This window comes from Hylobates moloch, unplaced genomic scaffold (genome assembly GCF_009828535.3).
Source record: "Hylobates moloch isolate HMO894 unplaced genomic scaffold, HMol_V3 SCAFFOLD_12, whole genome shotgun sequence".
In the NCBI taxonomy this organism is placed as follows: Eukaryota; Metazoa; Chordata; class Mammalia; order Primates; family Hylobatidae; genus Hylobates; species Hylobates moloch.
Genome location: NW_026652287.1, coordinates 79,031,022 through 79,043,753, shown reverse-complemented (window position 1 = coordinate 79,043,753; position 12,732 = coordinate 79,031,022). Strand labels below are relative to the sequence as shown.

General features: G+C 38.1%; 1 protein-coding gene across 4 annotated transcripts in view; it reads right to left on the bottom strand.

Moving 5' to 3' along the window:
* SYT1 (synaptotagmin 1) overlaps positions 1–12,732 on the bottom strand; it is a 578,577-nt gene that overhangs the window by 419,205 nt on the left and 146,640 nt on the right. The gene's annotated exons all lie outside the window — the stretch shown is intronic.

Here is a 12,732-nt window from a genome sequence, read left to right as displayed (position 1 = left end):
CTGTTGTTTAGGAAATCGAGATAATGCTTCTCCACAGATAATTACCTAATAAATATAAAACTTCTCTCAGTAGTTTTCAGCACAAATAACTTTGTATTCAGTGAAAGTAAGTTTCCTCTTTTTTTTTTCTTCTGCAAATTCATTGGCACTCATAATTATATAGTCAATATCTGTAATGACATTGATTTGTGAACTTAGAGGTGTTGTAGTTTATCTCTGTTTTTCACTGTCCTCAGTGGGAAAAAAGTAAATCAGAAATTTTTATAGCTAACTTATGGAATGGCTATGATGACAAAAATAATAGATTTGAAGATGCTTTGAAAAAAAGGGGGCATACAAATATAAAAAATAAATTTATTTTGGCAACAGAATAAAAATGTTAATGGATGAGTTAAATTTTCTACTTAGACAAAATTCAATTCTTTGAAAAATCAAAAAGAATTACACTAAATTATTTTCTTAAAAAGCCTAGGTTTGGGCATTATAATTTTTCTAAACTTCTATTCTTCCAATACTAGCTAGCTTTCTGATTTGGTGCAAATCGACATTTGTGCACAGCAGTTTTCATCTTTAAAATAATTTTTGGAGGGGTTAACTGATCATCCTTTTAGCTCTCAAATTGTATGATGCTATGGTTCTTTTTCTTTATAATTATTTTTCATAATGCTATAATTTATCAATTGTACAATGCTATGATACTATTTTCAGTAATACTTGATTTTTTTAAGAAAGGAGATATTTTCAGTATTTTAGGCTCATCTCCTCACTACCTATATATGCACCCTGGAGAAACAGGGTGAGGCAGCTTGATAATGATCAGGCCCCTTATAAAAGAAAATAAACCAATATTAGAGGAGAAATTTACTAAAAGAAATGGTTCCTATTTTACTAGGCTCATGATAGAATCTCTATGCTTTAGCTCCATTTCTTTTCTCAACAGTCCAAAACCAATTTTATAACTCACTTGTCTCCTAGCCAAATGTGCAGCCTGCTGCAGAGATGAGTTTGTGAAGCTCAACCATACAAAATGGTATATCTAAGGAGTGCCTGCATACATTTGCAAGGATGTTTTTATAGCTGAATGGAGCTTTGCTTCAGTTTGGTTTTCTTTTTTTGGCTTCTTTTCTGATGTAGGTTTACACGAAAATTAAAAATATTTATCAAGAATAGAACAGAGAGAAATTGAGTTGGACTAAAAGAGTTATGGCTTACAATGCAATTTTGTTAAATTTTAGCACCAATGTTGACTAAGTGTGAGACAATGTCAGTTTTCTATCTCATTAAAGTATTATTGAGAAGCTGCATAAATTCTTCTTGAAGCCATTTGGAGTCATCATCACACTGTGTTTTTACTTTACCACCCATTAGGTAGCCTTGCTTAGCACTGGCCTAGGAATTAAACACCACAGGTTTCTTCAAAGAGTTCATAGAGTAAATGCTATTTAAACATTAGAATGATGCATTTTCTTCAAAGTGCTTCCTTTCCAGAGCACAGAAAACCCAGGCCTATTGCTATGGACAGGGAACAGCAGGCAACAGCAGCAATATAAACTCCTGGATATACCCATCTATTTTCCACAGGAGAGACAGAATTAAGAAAGGAATGCCTGGTGCATATACTATAATGCAGAGAATAAAGAAATCACACTTCTCTAAGTTTCAGCACATACATTTTTTTTTTTGTTTGTTTATATTGGTTTCCTGCTAAGACTGTGCTTTCAAACAAAAATAGAAAGTTGACTTTATGGTAATAGCACATAATATTTTCTTCCTTTTCAGAGAGGAGGAGAACCAGTGTGAGCTTTTATTATTCTGCCAGGGAAATGTCCTGGGCATCCTGTTAATTGAAATGGACAACTTCCTAGGCTCAAAAAATCTGTCAGGTGGACTTGTTGAAGCAACATAATGTTAACCACAGGCACAGATGACATGAGTCACATTCGCAACATGCTGCTGGTTAAACTGATTTAGGGAGATAAAAAATAAATGTTGGAAAATAAACTGGTGATCACAGAAACATACATTAAAAAACTTCTAATTCATACTGATGAAGAACATCCTTAGTATTGTACTTCATTTGCATTCAGGGTCACAAAAGCTGTTAATACAGAGATCAAGGAAAAAGACAGGGGTCTTCCAAATAATTTATTTTGGATTTGAAATGTCAGATCCTGTATCAACTTGGAATGCAGTATTCATTCTCTTGACATATAAATTGACACTACTTTTGTTTCTCAAAATGAGGTTTTTACATTAGCTCTTTGGTTAAGTGTCCTGTGGTGCAGTATATCACACAAAGATAATTTGTAGAGGTGTGAAAAGAAAAAAATGTATTTTTGCATCACAGGAAACATCTACTTGTTAAATGGGTTATGAAAATGAAAGCATTTTAATACTATAACAAGAATTGATTAGAATTTGTTTTGTTTCACTTACAAATTCTACTCCTGGTTTCTCTAGTCAGCAGTTTTATGTTTCTCCGACATGAAAGGAGTTTAGTAAAAAAAAAAAAAATGCTGTAGGTTGTTTCTTCACTTCTAACTCCTCCCAGTCCAATGTCATTTTTCCCATCGAAGTTAAAAGTAACTGAGAGGTGACAGCTTGCTGGCAGTCCTCACAGCCCTCCCTTGCTCTCGGTGCCTCCTCTGCCTGGGCTCCCACTTTGGCGGCACTTGAGGAGGCCTTCAGCCCACCGCTGCACTGTGGGAGCCCCTTTCTGAGCTGGCCAAGGCGGGAACTGGCTCCCTCAGCTTGCAGGGAGGTGTGGAGGGAGAGGCGCGAGCGGGAACCGGGGCTGCGCACGGAGCTTATGGGCCGGCTGGAGTTCCGGGTGGGCGTGGGCTTGGCGGGCGCCCCCCGCACTTGGAGCAGCCGGCAGGCCCTGCCGGCCCTGGGCAATGAGGGACTTAGCACCTGGGCCAGCGGCTGCAGAGGGTGTACTGGGTCCCCAGGCAGTGCCAGCCCACCGGCGCTGCGCTCGATTTCTCGCCAGGCCTTAGCTGCCTTCCCATGGGGCAGGCCTCGGACCTGCAGCCTGCCATGCCTGAGCCTCCCACCCCCTCCATGGGCTCCTGTGCGGCCCGAGCCTCCCCGACGAGTGCCACCCCCTGCTCCACAGTGCCCAGTCCCATCAACCACCTAAGGGCTGAGGAGTGCGAGCACACGGTGTGGGACTGGCGGGCAGCTCCCCCTGTGGCCCTGGTGCAGGACCTACTGGGTGAAGCCAAATGGGCTCCTGAGTCTGGTGGAGATGTGGACAACCTTTATGTCTAGCTCAGGGATTGTAAAACACACCAATCAGCACCCTGTGTCTAGCTCGAGGTTTGTGAATGCACCAATCGACACTCTGTATCTAGCTGCTCTGGTGGGGCCTTAGAGAACCTTTATGTCTAGCTCAAGGATTGTAAATGCACCAATTGACACTGTATCTAGCTGCTCTGGTGGGGCCTTGGAGAACCTTTATGTCTAGCTCAAGGATTGTAAATACACCAATTGGCACTCTATATCTAGCTCAAGGTTTGTAAACACACCAATCAGCACCCTGTGTCTAGCTCAGGGTTTGTGAGTGCACCAATGGACACTCTGTATCTAGCTGCTCTGGTGGGGCCTTGGAGAACCTTTGTGTCCATACTCTGTATCTAACTGATCTGATGGGGAAGTGGAGAGCTTTTATATCTAGCTCAGGGATGGTAAATGCACCAATCAGTGCCCTGTCAAAACAGACCACTCGGCTCTACCAATCAGCAGGACGTGGGTGGGGCCAGATAAGAGAATAAAAGCAGGCTGCCAGAGCCAACAGGGGCAACCAGCTCGGGTCCCCTTCCACACCGTGGAAGCTTTGTTCTTTCACTCTTTGCAAGAAGTCTTGCTGCTGTTCACTCTTTGGGTCCATGCTGCTTTTATGAGCTATAACACTCACCGTGAAGGTCTGCAGCTTCACTCCTGAAGCCAGCAAGACTAGGAGCCCACAGGGAGGAACGAACAACTCCAGACGTGCTGCCTTAAGAGCTGTAACACTCACTGCAAAGGTCTGCAGCTTCACTCCTGAGCCAGCGAGACCACGAACCCACCAGAAAGAAGAAACTCCGAACACATCCGAACATCAGAAGGAACAAACTCCGGACACGCCGCCTTTAGAGCTGTAACACTCACCGCAAAGGTCTGCAGCTTCACTCCTGAAGCCAGCGAGACCACGAGCCCACCGGGAGGAATGAACAACTCCAGACGTGCCACCTTAAGAGCTGTAACACTCACCGCGAGGGTCCACGGCTTCATTCTTGAAGTCAGTGAGACCAAGAACCCACTATTTCAGACACACAACTAACAGAGTACCAACCAGGCAGATGAATCATAGATAAAATGTCTCTCATGTTGATTATTCTTGATAATTACATCTATACAGATAGCAACTGTGGTAGGTAGGCACTCTGAATTATAATGTTTGCATTAACTTCTAACTTTGTTATGATTATTATCATTATGATATTAATTATCAATGTGTAGATTGGTTTATGTTGTTATATCATCTATAGGTTTTGCAGTATAACCCTGGAATGTTGATGGTAATTGAAACTAGTTATCTCATGAGTAACTTAATTTGGCTTCAAATTTTTGCAAGAGTTTTAAAGACAAATCCCCAAATTAAGTTATTTTAAGAAGGACATTAACAGAATACTCATGAATGAAATATTATTTGTATATATTTATAGACTGTGAAATCACATTGTACTGTCTTTATTTGACAATACTTCTCTCTCTCCATTAGATTGTCAGACCATAGCCAGCAAATCTGTGACCCCTTGATACAGGACAAGGCTTCAGAAACTGCTTGTTGATTGAATAAAGGAGAGAAACAAGATATAAAGAAATATAAAATTGAGGTTTAGGAACTCCTTAATTTAATGGACACATGTACTACTTTCAATAGGAATTCGACGAATAGCTACCATTTACAAATTACGTATGTATTGAGCAGAATACAAAACACCTTACTTATACTATTTCATTTAATTTTAGAAATAATTATGAGGCAGATATTATTCTCCCGTTTTAAGCATAATACAACTGAGTTTCAGCGAGAATCCAACTGACTCATACAAAGTTTTATAACTACTAATTCATGGAACTGGGATTAACACGTCTTTCCCAAATTATTAGAAGAAAACTCTTTAACTCTCAAAGAACCCAGTCTTTATGCTTACTGAAGCTAAATAATGATACCTATAAGGAGTAACTTTTCTTCCAGGAATGTCTTGCTGCCCAACTCTAGAAAGTCTCCATCCTCAAATGGCAAATGTTTTCCTTTAGGCCTTTATAGGAATTAGGTTTGGCCCATCCGATCAAGGGAAATCCACTTCTAGCAGCTCTTTCCTCTCTTGGCACTTGGTTTTCACTTAGAATTTGTTTCATATAAGAGGAAAGACTTTAATAAATATACAATTTTAAAAAAATTGTCTTTTGCCCTAAACCTAGATCTCCTCTTCATGTCCTTCTTTGCCCTCGTAATCCATTGCCATCCATGCTACACTACTCTTCTAACCAAAATAAACAATTTTATTTCAAACCAATCTTTTTATACCATCCCTACTGACCTCTTCACCTTTGGCCTGGACCATGCCATGACTTCTATACTAGACTCTTTGCTACTAGCTTTATATGACTCGTGTTACTCCTTCTATCTATTTATTTCCTTGTTGACAGAGACATTTTATCAAAGTACAATCTAATCATGTCAATTTTCTGGTTAAAAATCTTCAACAGCTGCTTCCTGAAATTCCTTAGCAGAGCATGCAGGACGCTTGTCAGCCTAACCTCTTTTTATATTTCCAAACTTTTCCTCCAACATTGGCTCCCAACTCTTACATGTTCTGGCTAGGTTGAAGTCCCCTCCCCACAATGTGTCATGCCCTTTTAGATTTCCTAATTTTGTATCACACACATTGCTCACAACCCCCTCCTCATCTATCAGTTTGTTGGTAAATAAAATACTTTGAAAAACCATTCAACCATTATCTCTTCAGTAACATCTCTATTATATTTTTTGAACTATCCTAGTTAATTTTTCTTTGTTGATCTATGGGTCTCAATTAGAGACTCTACCATTACATTGTGGTTGTTTGCTTACATGCTTGGTTATTTTATTAGACAGTTAGCTCACTGAAGACAAGGGTAGGATTAATTATTTTGCTATTCTTAACACTTAGCATAATGCTTGATATAAAATAAATGCCTAATACAAGTAAGTATAAAATGAATGTACTACAATTATTTCTAATATTCTTGTCTCCTGATCTGAAGTCATATTTTTCTTAAATGTGAATATCTACATATCATAAAGCAGAGAAATTCCCAGTTCTCAGGTAGCTAGCTAACTTGAGGTTGTTTTTTAAAGCCACCTTTGGAAATCTTGTGGAATATTAGGGAGTCACTATATTTTTCTCCATTCCCACCAGGGATTTCTAATAGGTCAATAAGTGACGGATGTAAGAACATTTGTGTAAACACAATAAGCCCCTTGTCCATATCTGGAGCAGATAATTAAACAGACCAATGCTTTGCCTCTTAAAATGCCCGAAATCATCATAGTTAGTACATAGTGGGGTGGATTTATGGTGGCCTTTATCCATCATACTACATTACATTTCAAATAAAAAATAACAATTTTCCCAAATTTATACCTTGTTGGTAGTTATTTATTAAACGGTTACAAACTGAATGGGAGACCAAATGCAGATATTTAAATCCTAGGCATATACCGGACATTAACTTAATCACAATGCCTTCTCCATGACATCATTAGTAACAACTTCCACCAATTTTAAAAATCCACATCAAATTAAATTGCAGTAAGCATTGCTACCCATTTAATGCTCAGGGATTTTATAATTGAGTTTTTCCCCTTTAAATGTATAAATATACCAGAAGATAATCTTTCTGACACTGGCGCCCTTAGTAAATAATTTAACGGATTCCAGATCTGAAAAACTAACCTCTATGTAGTTTAAGTTGCTCTCCCTCCCCAATTTATAAATAACAATGCAACAATGTTTTTCAGCTGAAGTATAATTACAACCAGTATGAAAGCAGTTGCACTGAGGACAGCTGTTTAAACAGGAACCATGTGACTCCAAAGGAAAGCATAATGCTTATGGAAACATGCTAGACACAGCCTTAATTCTAGAAACAAGTATGATATCAGAGCATTGAGGAGCCATAGACCTATTTTTCTTTTGAGCTTTTATCTGGAGATAGGTGTGATAAATTCATTACACATGTCCTACCTCACACAGATGCTATGATAGTGAAAAGATGTGAAATCTTTGATATTATTAGAGAACAGAAAGAACTTCTGTTTTTAACTGTCTTTCTCTTTGTGTTTCATTACACACAAAATTTAGAAATGGTAACATAAACAGATCTCAGTTGTATTAGTTGAATGTGTTTCAGTGAAAGAAAAGTTATCATCTGACCTTATTAATCTTGATTTGGGATAAGTGCTTGATAAATTATTTTCCAGGAAGGGAGGCACCATGGCTCATTACACTTTGTTTTCATCTTAGATCTGCTGTGGACTCACTGTGCAACCTTGGCAAAGTCATTTAACCTCTCCTTACCTCAGATTTTTCATTTATAAGAAGTGTAGATAATCCTGGCCTACCTAGCTTCGCAAAAATAAACACTAGCAGAATACATTAAATAGGTATGTACATGGAAGATTATTGATATAAAGGATAAACATGATGGCATAAGAATATTACTGTGTCTTTCACATAAGCCTTTAAACAAATTGCTTTCATTTGAACTTCAGAACTGTTTTGACAGCTAGGTATTTTGGATTCGTTTAAGCAAATGGGGAGATATTATATTTACTTCGGTCCATTAGACCAAAATATTCTGGCTGCATATCTTGTTTATATGAATATATTTAATGCATAAACTTTTATTTTTCTGGCTATTTAGGCTCTGATTCTTCTAGTTTAAATTATTAGCAAAGTAGTAAGTGATAGAGACATCAACAATATGAATCAGATAAAACAAATTGTCAAAGAGATAATATAAGGTATAAATTGATGTGCACACCTATAAAAAGTAGGAAAAACAAATAAAAAAGTTGGTTACTTATTGTTACTTAAAACAAAAGGACAATATTACAAACATATTTAAATTGGAGTCCAGTCTATGCAGCATAAGCTTATATTAGAGTGCAAGTTTAGCTTTGAAACTTTTAACTTACATTTAATATCAAAGTTTTAGAATGCATTTTCAAACAGAAGAAATATTTGCACTAAAATAGGCATGATATAGAATGGATAAAGGGAAGAATTCTAAACATTATTCTAAATAGTATAAAGTATTTGAAAAGACTGGGAATCATATCTGAATGTAGGCTTCAGGTTAAATTTCAGAAAAAATAAATTGTACTAACTATGAGAGTTGTTACTGATGAAAATATTTGAACTGGTTTTTCACTAGAAGTTGTCAAAAATACCCAAGGCTTATTTTCTTTTTCTTTCTTTTTTTCTTTTTTCTTATTTTTCTTTTTTTTTTCTTTTTTTTTTGAGAAAGTCTCACTCTGTTGCCAGGCTGGAGTGCAGTGGCACAATCTCGGCTCACTGCAACCCTCGCCTCCTGGGTTCAAGCGATTCTCCTGCCTCAGCTTCCCGAGTACCTGGGACTATAGACGCCCGCCACCATCCCCAGCTAATTTTTGTATTTTTAGTAGAGACGGGCTTTCACCATGTTGGCCAGGAGGGTCTCGATCTCTTGATCTTGTGATCTGCCCACCTTGGCCTCCCAAAGTGCTGCGATTACAGGCGTGAGCCACGGAGCCCGGCCTGAAGGCTCATTTTCTAACAAAATGGACATAATGATAGACTCTTGGTCTTATATGAAGAAAACCTTCATAAGCTTACCCTTCTAATATTTTCTCTTAGACTATACATTCTATAACTATCTAGAATAAAAGTGGCTTTATATAGTAAATGAAGAACCTATCTGATGTTTTTGCTTTGTTTTCTATAATTGGACTGGATGGGATATTTTTATTAAGACCTCCTAGGTATTATAGAGGAAAAAACGCAGGAAATATAGTGAAATATGCTCAAGATGCTTGCAGAGAAGATGGGGAGATGAGTTAGTGAGAAAGGGCTACCGCTTATACAAATGGGTGCTCCAACAGCATCTACTTGTAAGAGAGTTGGCTAAAATTCAGTATGCATGTTGTAGTTACAGTTTATAAACAGGTAATCCCTCTCGGAGTTCCTGGTGCCCATTACTGAACTCAGTACATAGCAAATATTGAACAATTATTTGATGAACCCACTCAGTGAACTGAAATCATAGACCTGATGCTCTCAAAGTGTTTTAAACCCTCATTCACTTCTTCAACAAATACTTATGGAATACCTACTATGCTTAGGCAATATGGTAAACACACACACACACACACCAACACACAATCCCTGCGTTCAGTCTAGTTAAGGTGATATTAAGCAAATAAACTCATGAAAGAGAATACAAAAACAAACTGAGAAGAGCACTCTACAAGACAGAAATAGTGTTTAATAACTGACCTTGATGGGTAACCAAGGCAGGCTTCTTTGGTAAGTGACTCCTGAGCTCACATGCGAAAGATGAGTGTTAGCTAGGCTGGTGTGGAAGCAAGCAGAGGTGGCACAGACTCCCAGGTAGAAGGGACTGCACGGGAGGAGGGGCCTTGTAATAGAAAGGGGTGTGGCACAGTTAATGAAGCAAAGAAAGAGGCGGGATGCATCTGGAGGTGGGCTGGGGTACGTCCCAGAAAGCACAGCAAGCCACATTAAGGAGATTACCTCATCATAAAGCGTAATGAGAAACCACAGAAGGAAAATGCCATTCTGACTACAAAGCGGTGGCAGTCTGGAAAGAGGCACAGGGAGCAGCGATAGGGTGAACTCTGCTGTTTTCAGAAGCATTGAGCGCTTGTTTATAGACAGCTGCCTGTTTTTGCCTACACACTTCACAAAGAACCAGGAAATATTATAATAAATTTTCCCTTCAGCTCTTTTTGAAAGGAAGAGCTATATAATAGTGACATGACCACAGAGATCCCAGAAGCACCACAATAACAAATAATAGAATTGGAAAAGTGATTCTCTCCTTACATATTGAAATCTCTACATATACTTACATTTTTTGTGAACAAAGAAGTGTTTGCCATTTGTATACCAGAATAGTACCTGCTCAATTATGCTTGAGTAAGAGATGGTTTGTGCTATGTATGGTCAAAAAGTAAGATATCATCCAGGTGATTGGATCCAATCTGCCTCTAAAACTTAAATCAGTGTTTAGTCCACAGTTGTCTTCTGTAGTAGATAATATGGTGGTGGAACTTCAGAGTTCTCAGTTATCATGTGTGGTCTGTCTACTCCTCAACCAGCACTGACTGTGCTGATTCCTAAAAATAGAGTCTGGACCTCTTACTTCTACAAATTCCAGGTTCTCAGGTACAGCCTGAGAATATGCAGATATAATACACCACAGATGATCCTCTCTCTCTCTCTTTTTTTTTTTTTGAGACGGAATCTCATTCTGTCACCCAGGCTGGAGTGCAGTGGGCCAATCTCAGCTCACTACTGCTTCCGCCTCCTGGATTCAAGCAATTCTCCTGCCTCAGTCTCCCGAGTAGCTGGGACTACAGGTGCACACCACCATGCCCGTCCAATTTTTGTATTTTTAGTATAGATGGTGTTTCACCATGTTGGCCAGGCTGGTCTTGAACTCCTGACCTAAGGTGATTCACCCATCTCAGCCCCCCAAAGTGCTGGGATTACAGGCGTGAGCCACCACGCCAGGCCTAAAACACCCACAGATAATTCTTAAGAAAACCTATGTTTATATTTTAGGCAAATTTTCCTAATTATTCATATATATATGAAGCACCCAGGGAGCTTATAAAATGCAGATTCCCAGGATCTACCCAGAAATTTTAATTCAGGAGGTTTAAAATGGTGATTGGTCACACAGGTGTTTTTTTGTTTGTTTGTTTGTTTGTTTTTTACAAGTCTCAGGAAAGAGTTAAGAGCAAAATTGGCAGCTATTGTTTTAAAAATTCTTCCTAGTTTATTTGAACTATTTCTAGCAAGATCTCTCAGAAAGCATATAGATTCCTGTGTTGTAAGTTCTTTGAGGTCAGGGACACTTTTTTTCAACTTTCTCTCCTTAATACTAGGATACGATTAACTTTTATTTATTCTTAGGGTCTCTGATGAAATGTTATTTCCTTCCTGACTAGATGGAATGCCCTACTATAAATTTGCATATTTCTCTGTAATTTCCCAATCTGGTCACTCATCACACTTCCTTGTAATAAACTGATTAATTATCCTTCTTTTAAGCTAGTATGTAAACTTAAGGAGATATTGTTTATTGTATACTCAAGAGAATCTTTAATATCTAGCAGAGTACCTAGCAATTAATGAATACTTATTGCATGAAAAAAATAAGCAGTAAATGTTAAATAAATGTTTCCATTACTTGAAGACTGTGGTCTCTTCCTTAACTTCCTCTTCACTAATGACATTATATTATTTCGAGTAAAGTTTCATATTATATTCTAATGCAACTTCTTAGCCATTAATTTCTTTTAAGAAATAGAAAGCAAATTCTGTAAGAACTTCTCAAAAATGATTGGCATAATGACCTAAATCTGGCTATTTCTCACCATCTCTGCAGGTACAATTCTAGACCAAGACACCTCTGTCCTTCCTTCCCTTTGAGAGGAAATAAAATAGGTGTGGAAAATGAAAACATTCTTATGGGAGCAAGATTGCTCAGGAATTAGGTAAATATATAATGAAGGGTACAATTAGAGGATCTAGCTTTAGAAGAAAACTGTCTTCATAAAATGAGTAATGAAAATACAGATAGAAAGGTGAAATTATTAGGATGAGCTCTAGAAAAATTTTTGAACTTCCATAGGGATGACTTGAAAACTGGTAGCAGGACAGGACTTTATGAGTCTGTAGTGAAGGAACAAAGGCATAATCAGTGAGAATCAAAAGATCAGAAGATCTGGGTGTTTTAGAGGCATTATAGGAGGAATTGAAGTTTTAAATCAGGAATCCAGGTTTAATTTTAAAAATATAGTAGGGAATAGTTTAGTGGACTTTATTTAATAAGTGAGGGGATAAAATATAGATACCTCCCCTCCCCACTTTCATATAAAGAGGTGAGGTCTTCATCAAGGGAGGCAGTAGGAAATACTACTACGAACAGCTTGGTCCCTGCTAGGAACACATAAGGAAACATTTTGAGAGGAGAGTTTGTTCAGAATGAAATGGAGGATTCCATAGTAGGCAACCAAAGTGAGAAAAGGGCATGTGATAGATACATGTGAGACATTCCCCACCTTTTATTTTCTGAGAGAAGCTGGAGACACCTCCTTACTCTAATCTTGAACTTCAACTTGGAAAAAAAAATCATTCAATTTGTTTCTACCCAATTTTCATCTTGTCGTGGTCTCTTTTCAATTCTAATTCTACTGATTTTTCCACCCCTCTCTCCATCATACTAGGAAGATATTGAAAGAACAGGATAAAGAAACATTAACCTACAGTAATAGTAATAACCTACAGTATTCATCTAGCAATAACAAGAAACCCATAAAACCTCCAGTACAAACCTCAGACTCACACTGCAGTATTCCATTCACAGACACTGAAAGGCAAGTAAGAAATGTTGGAAATATTATCA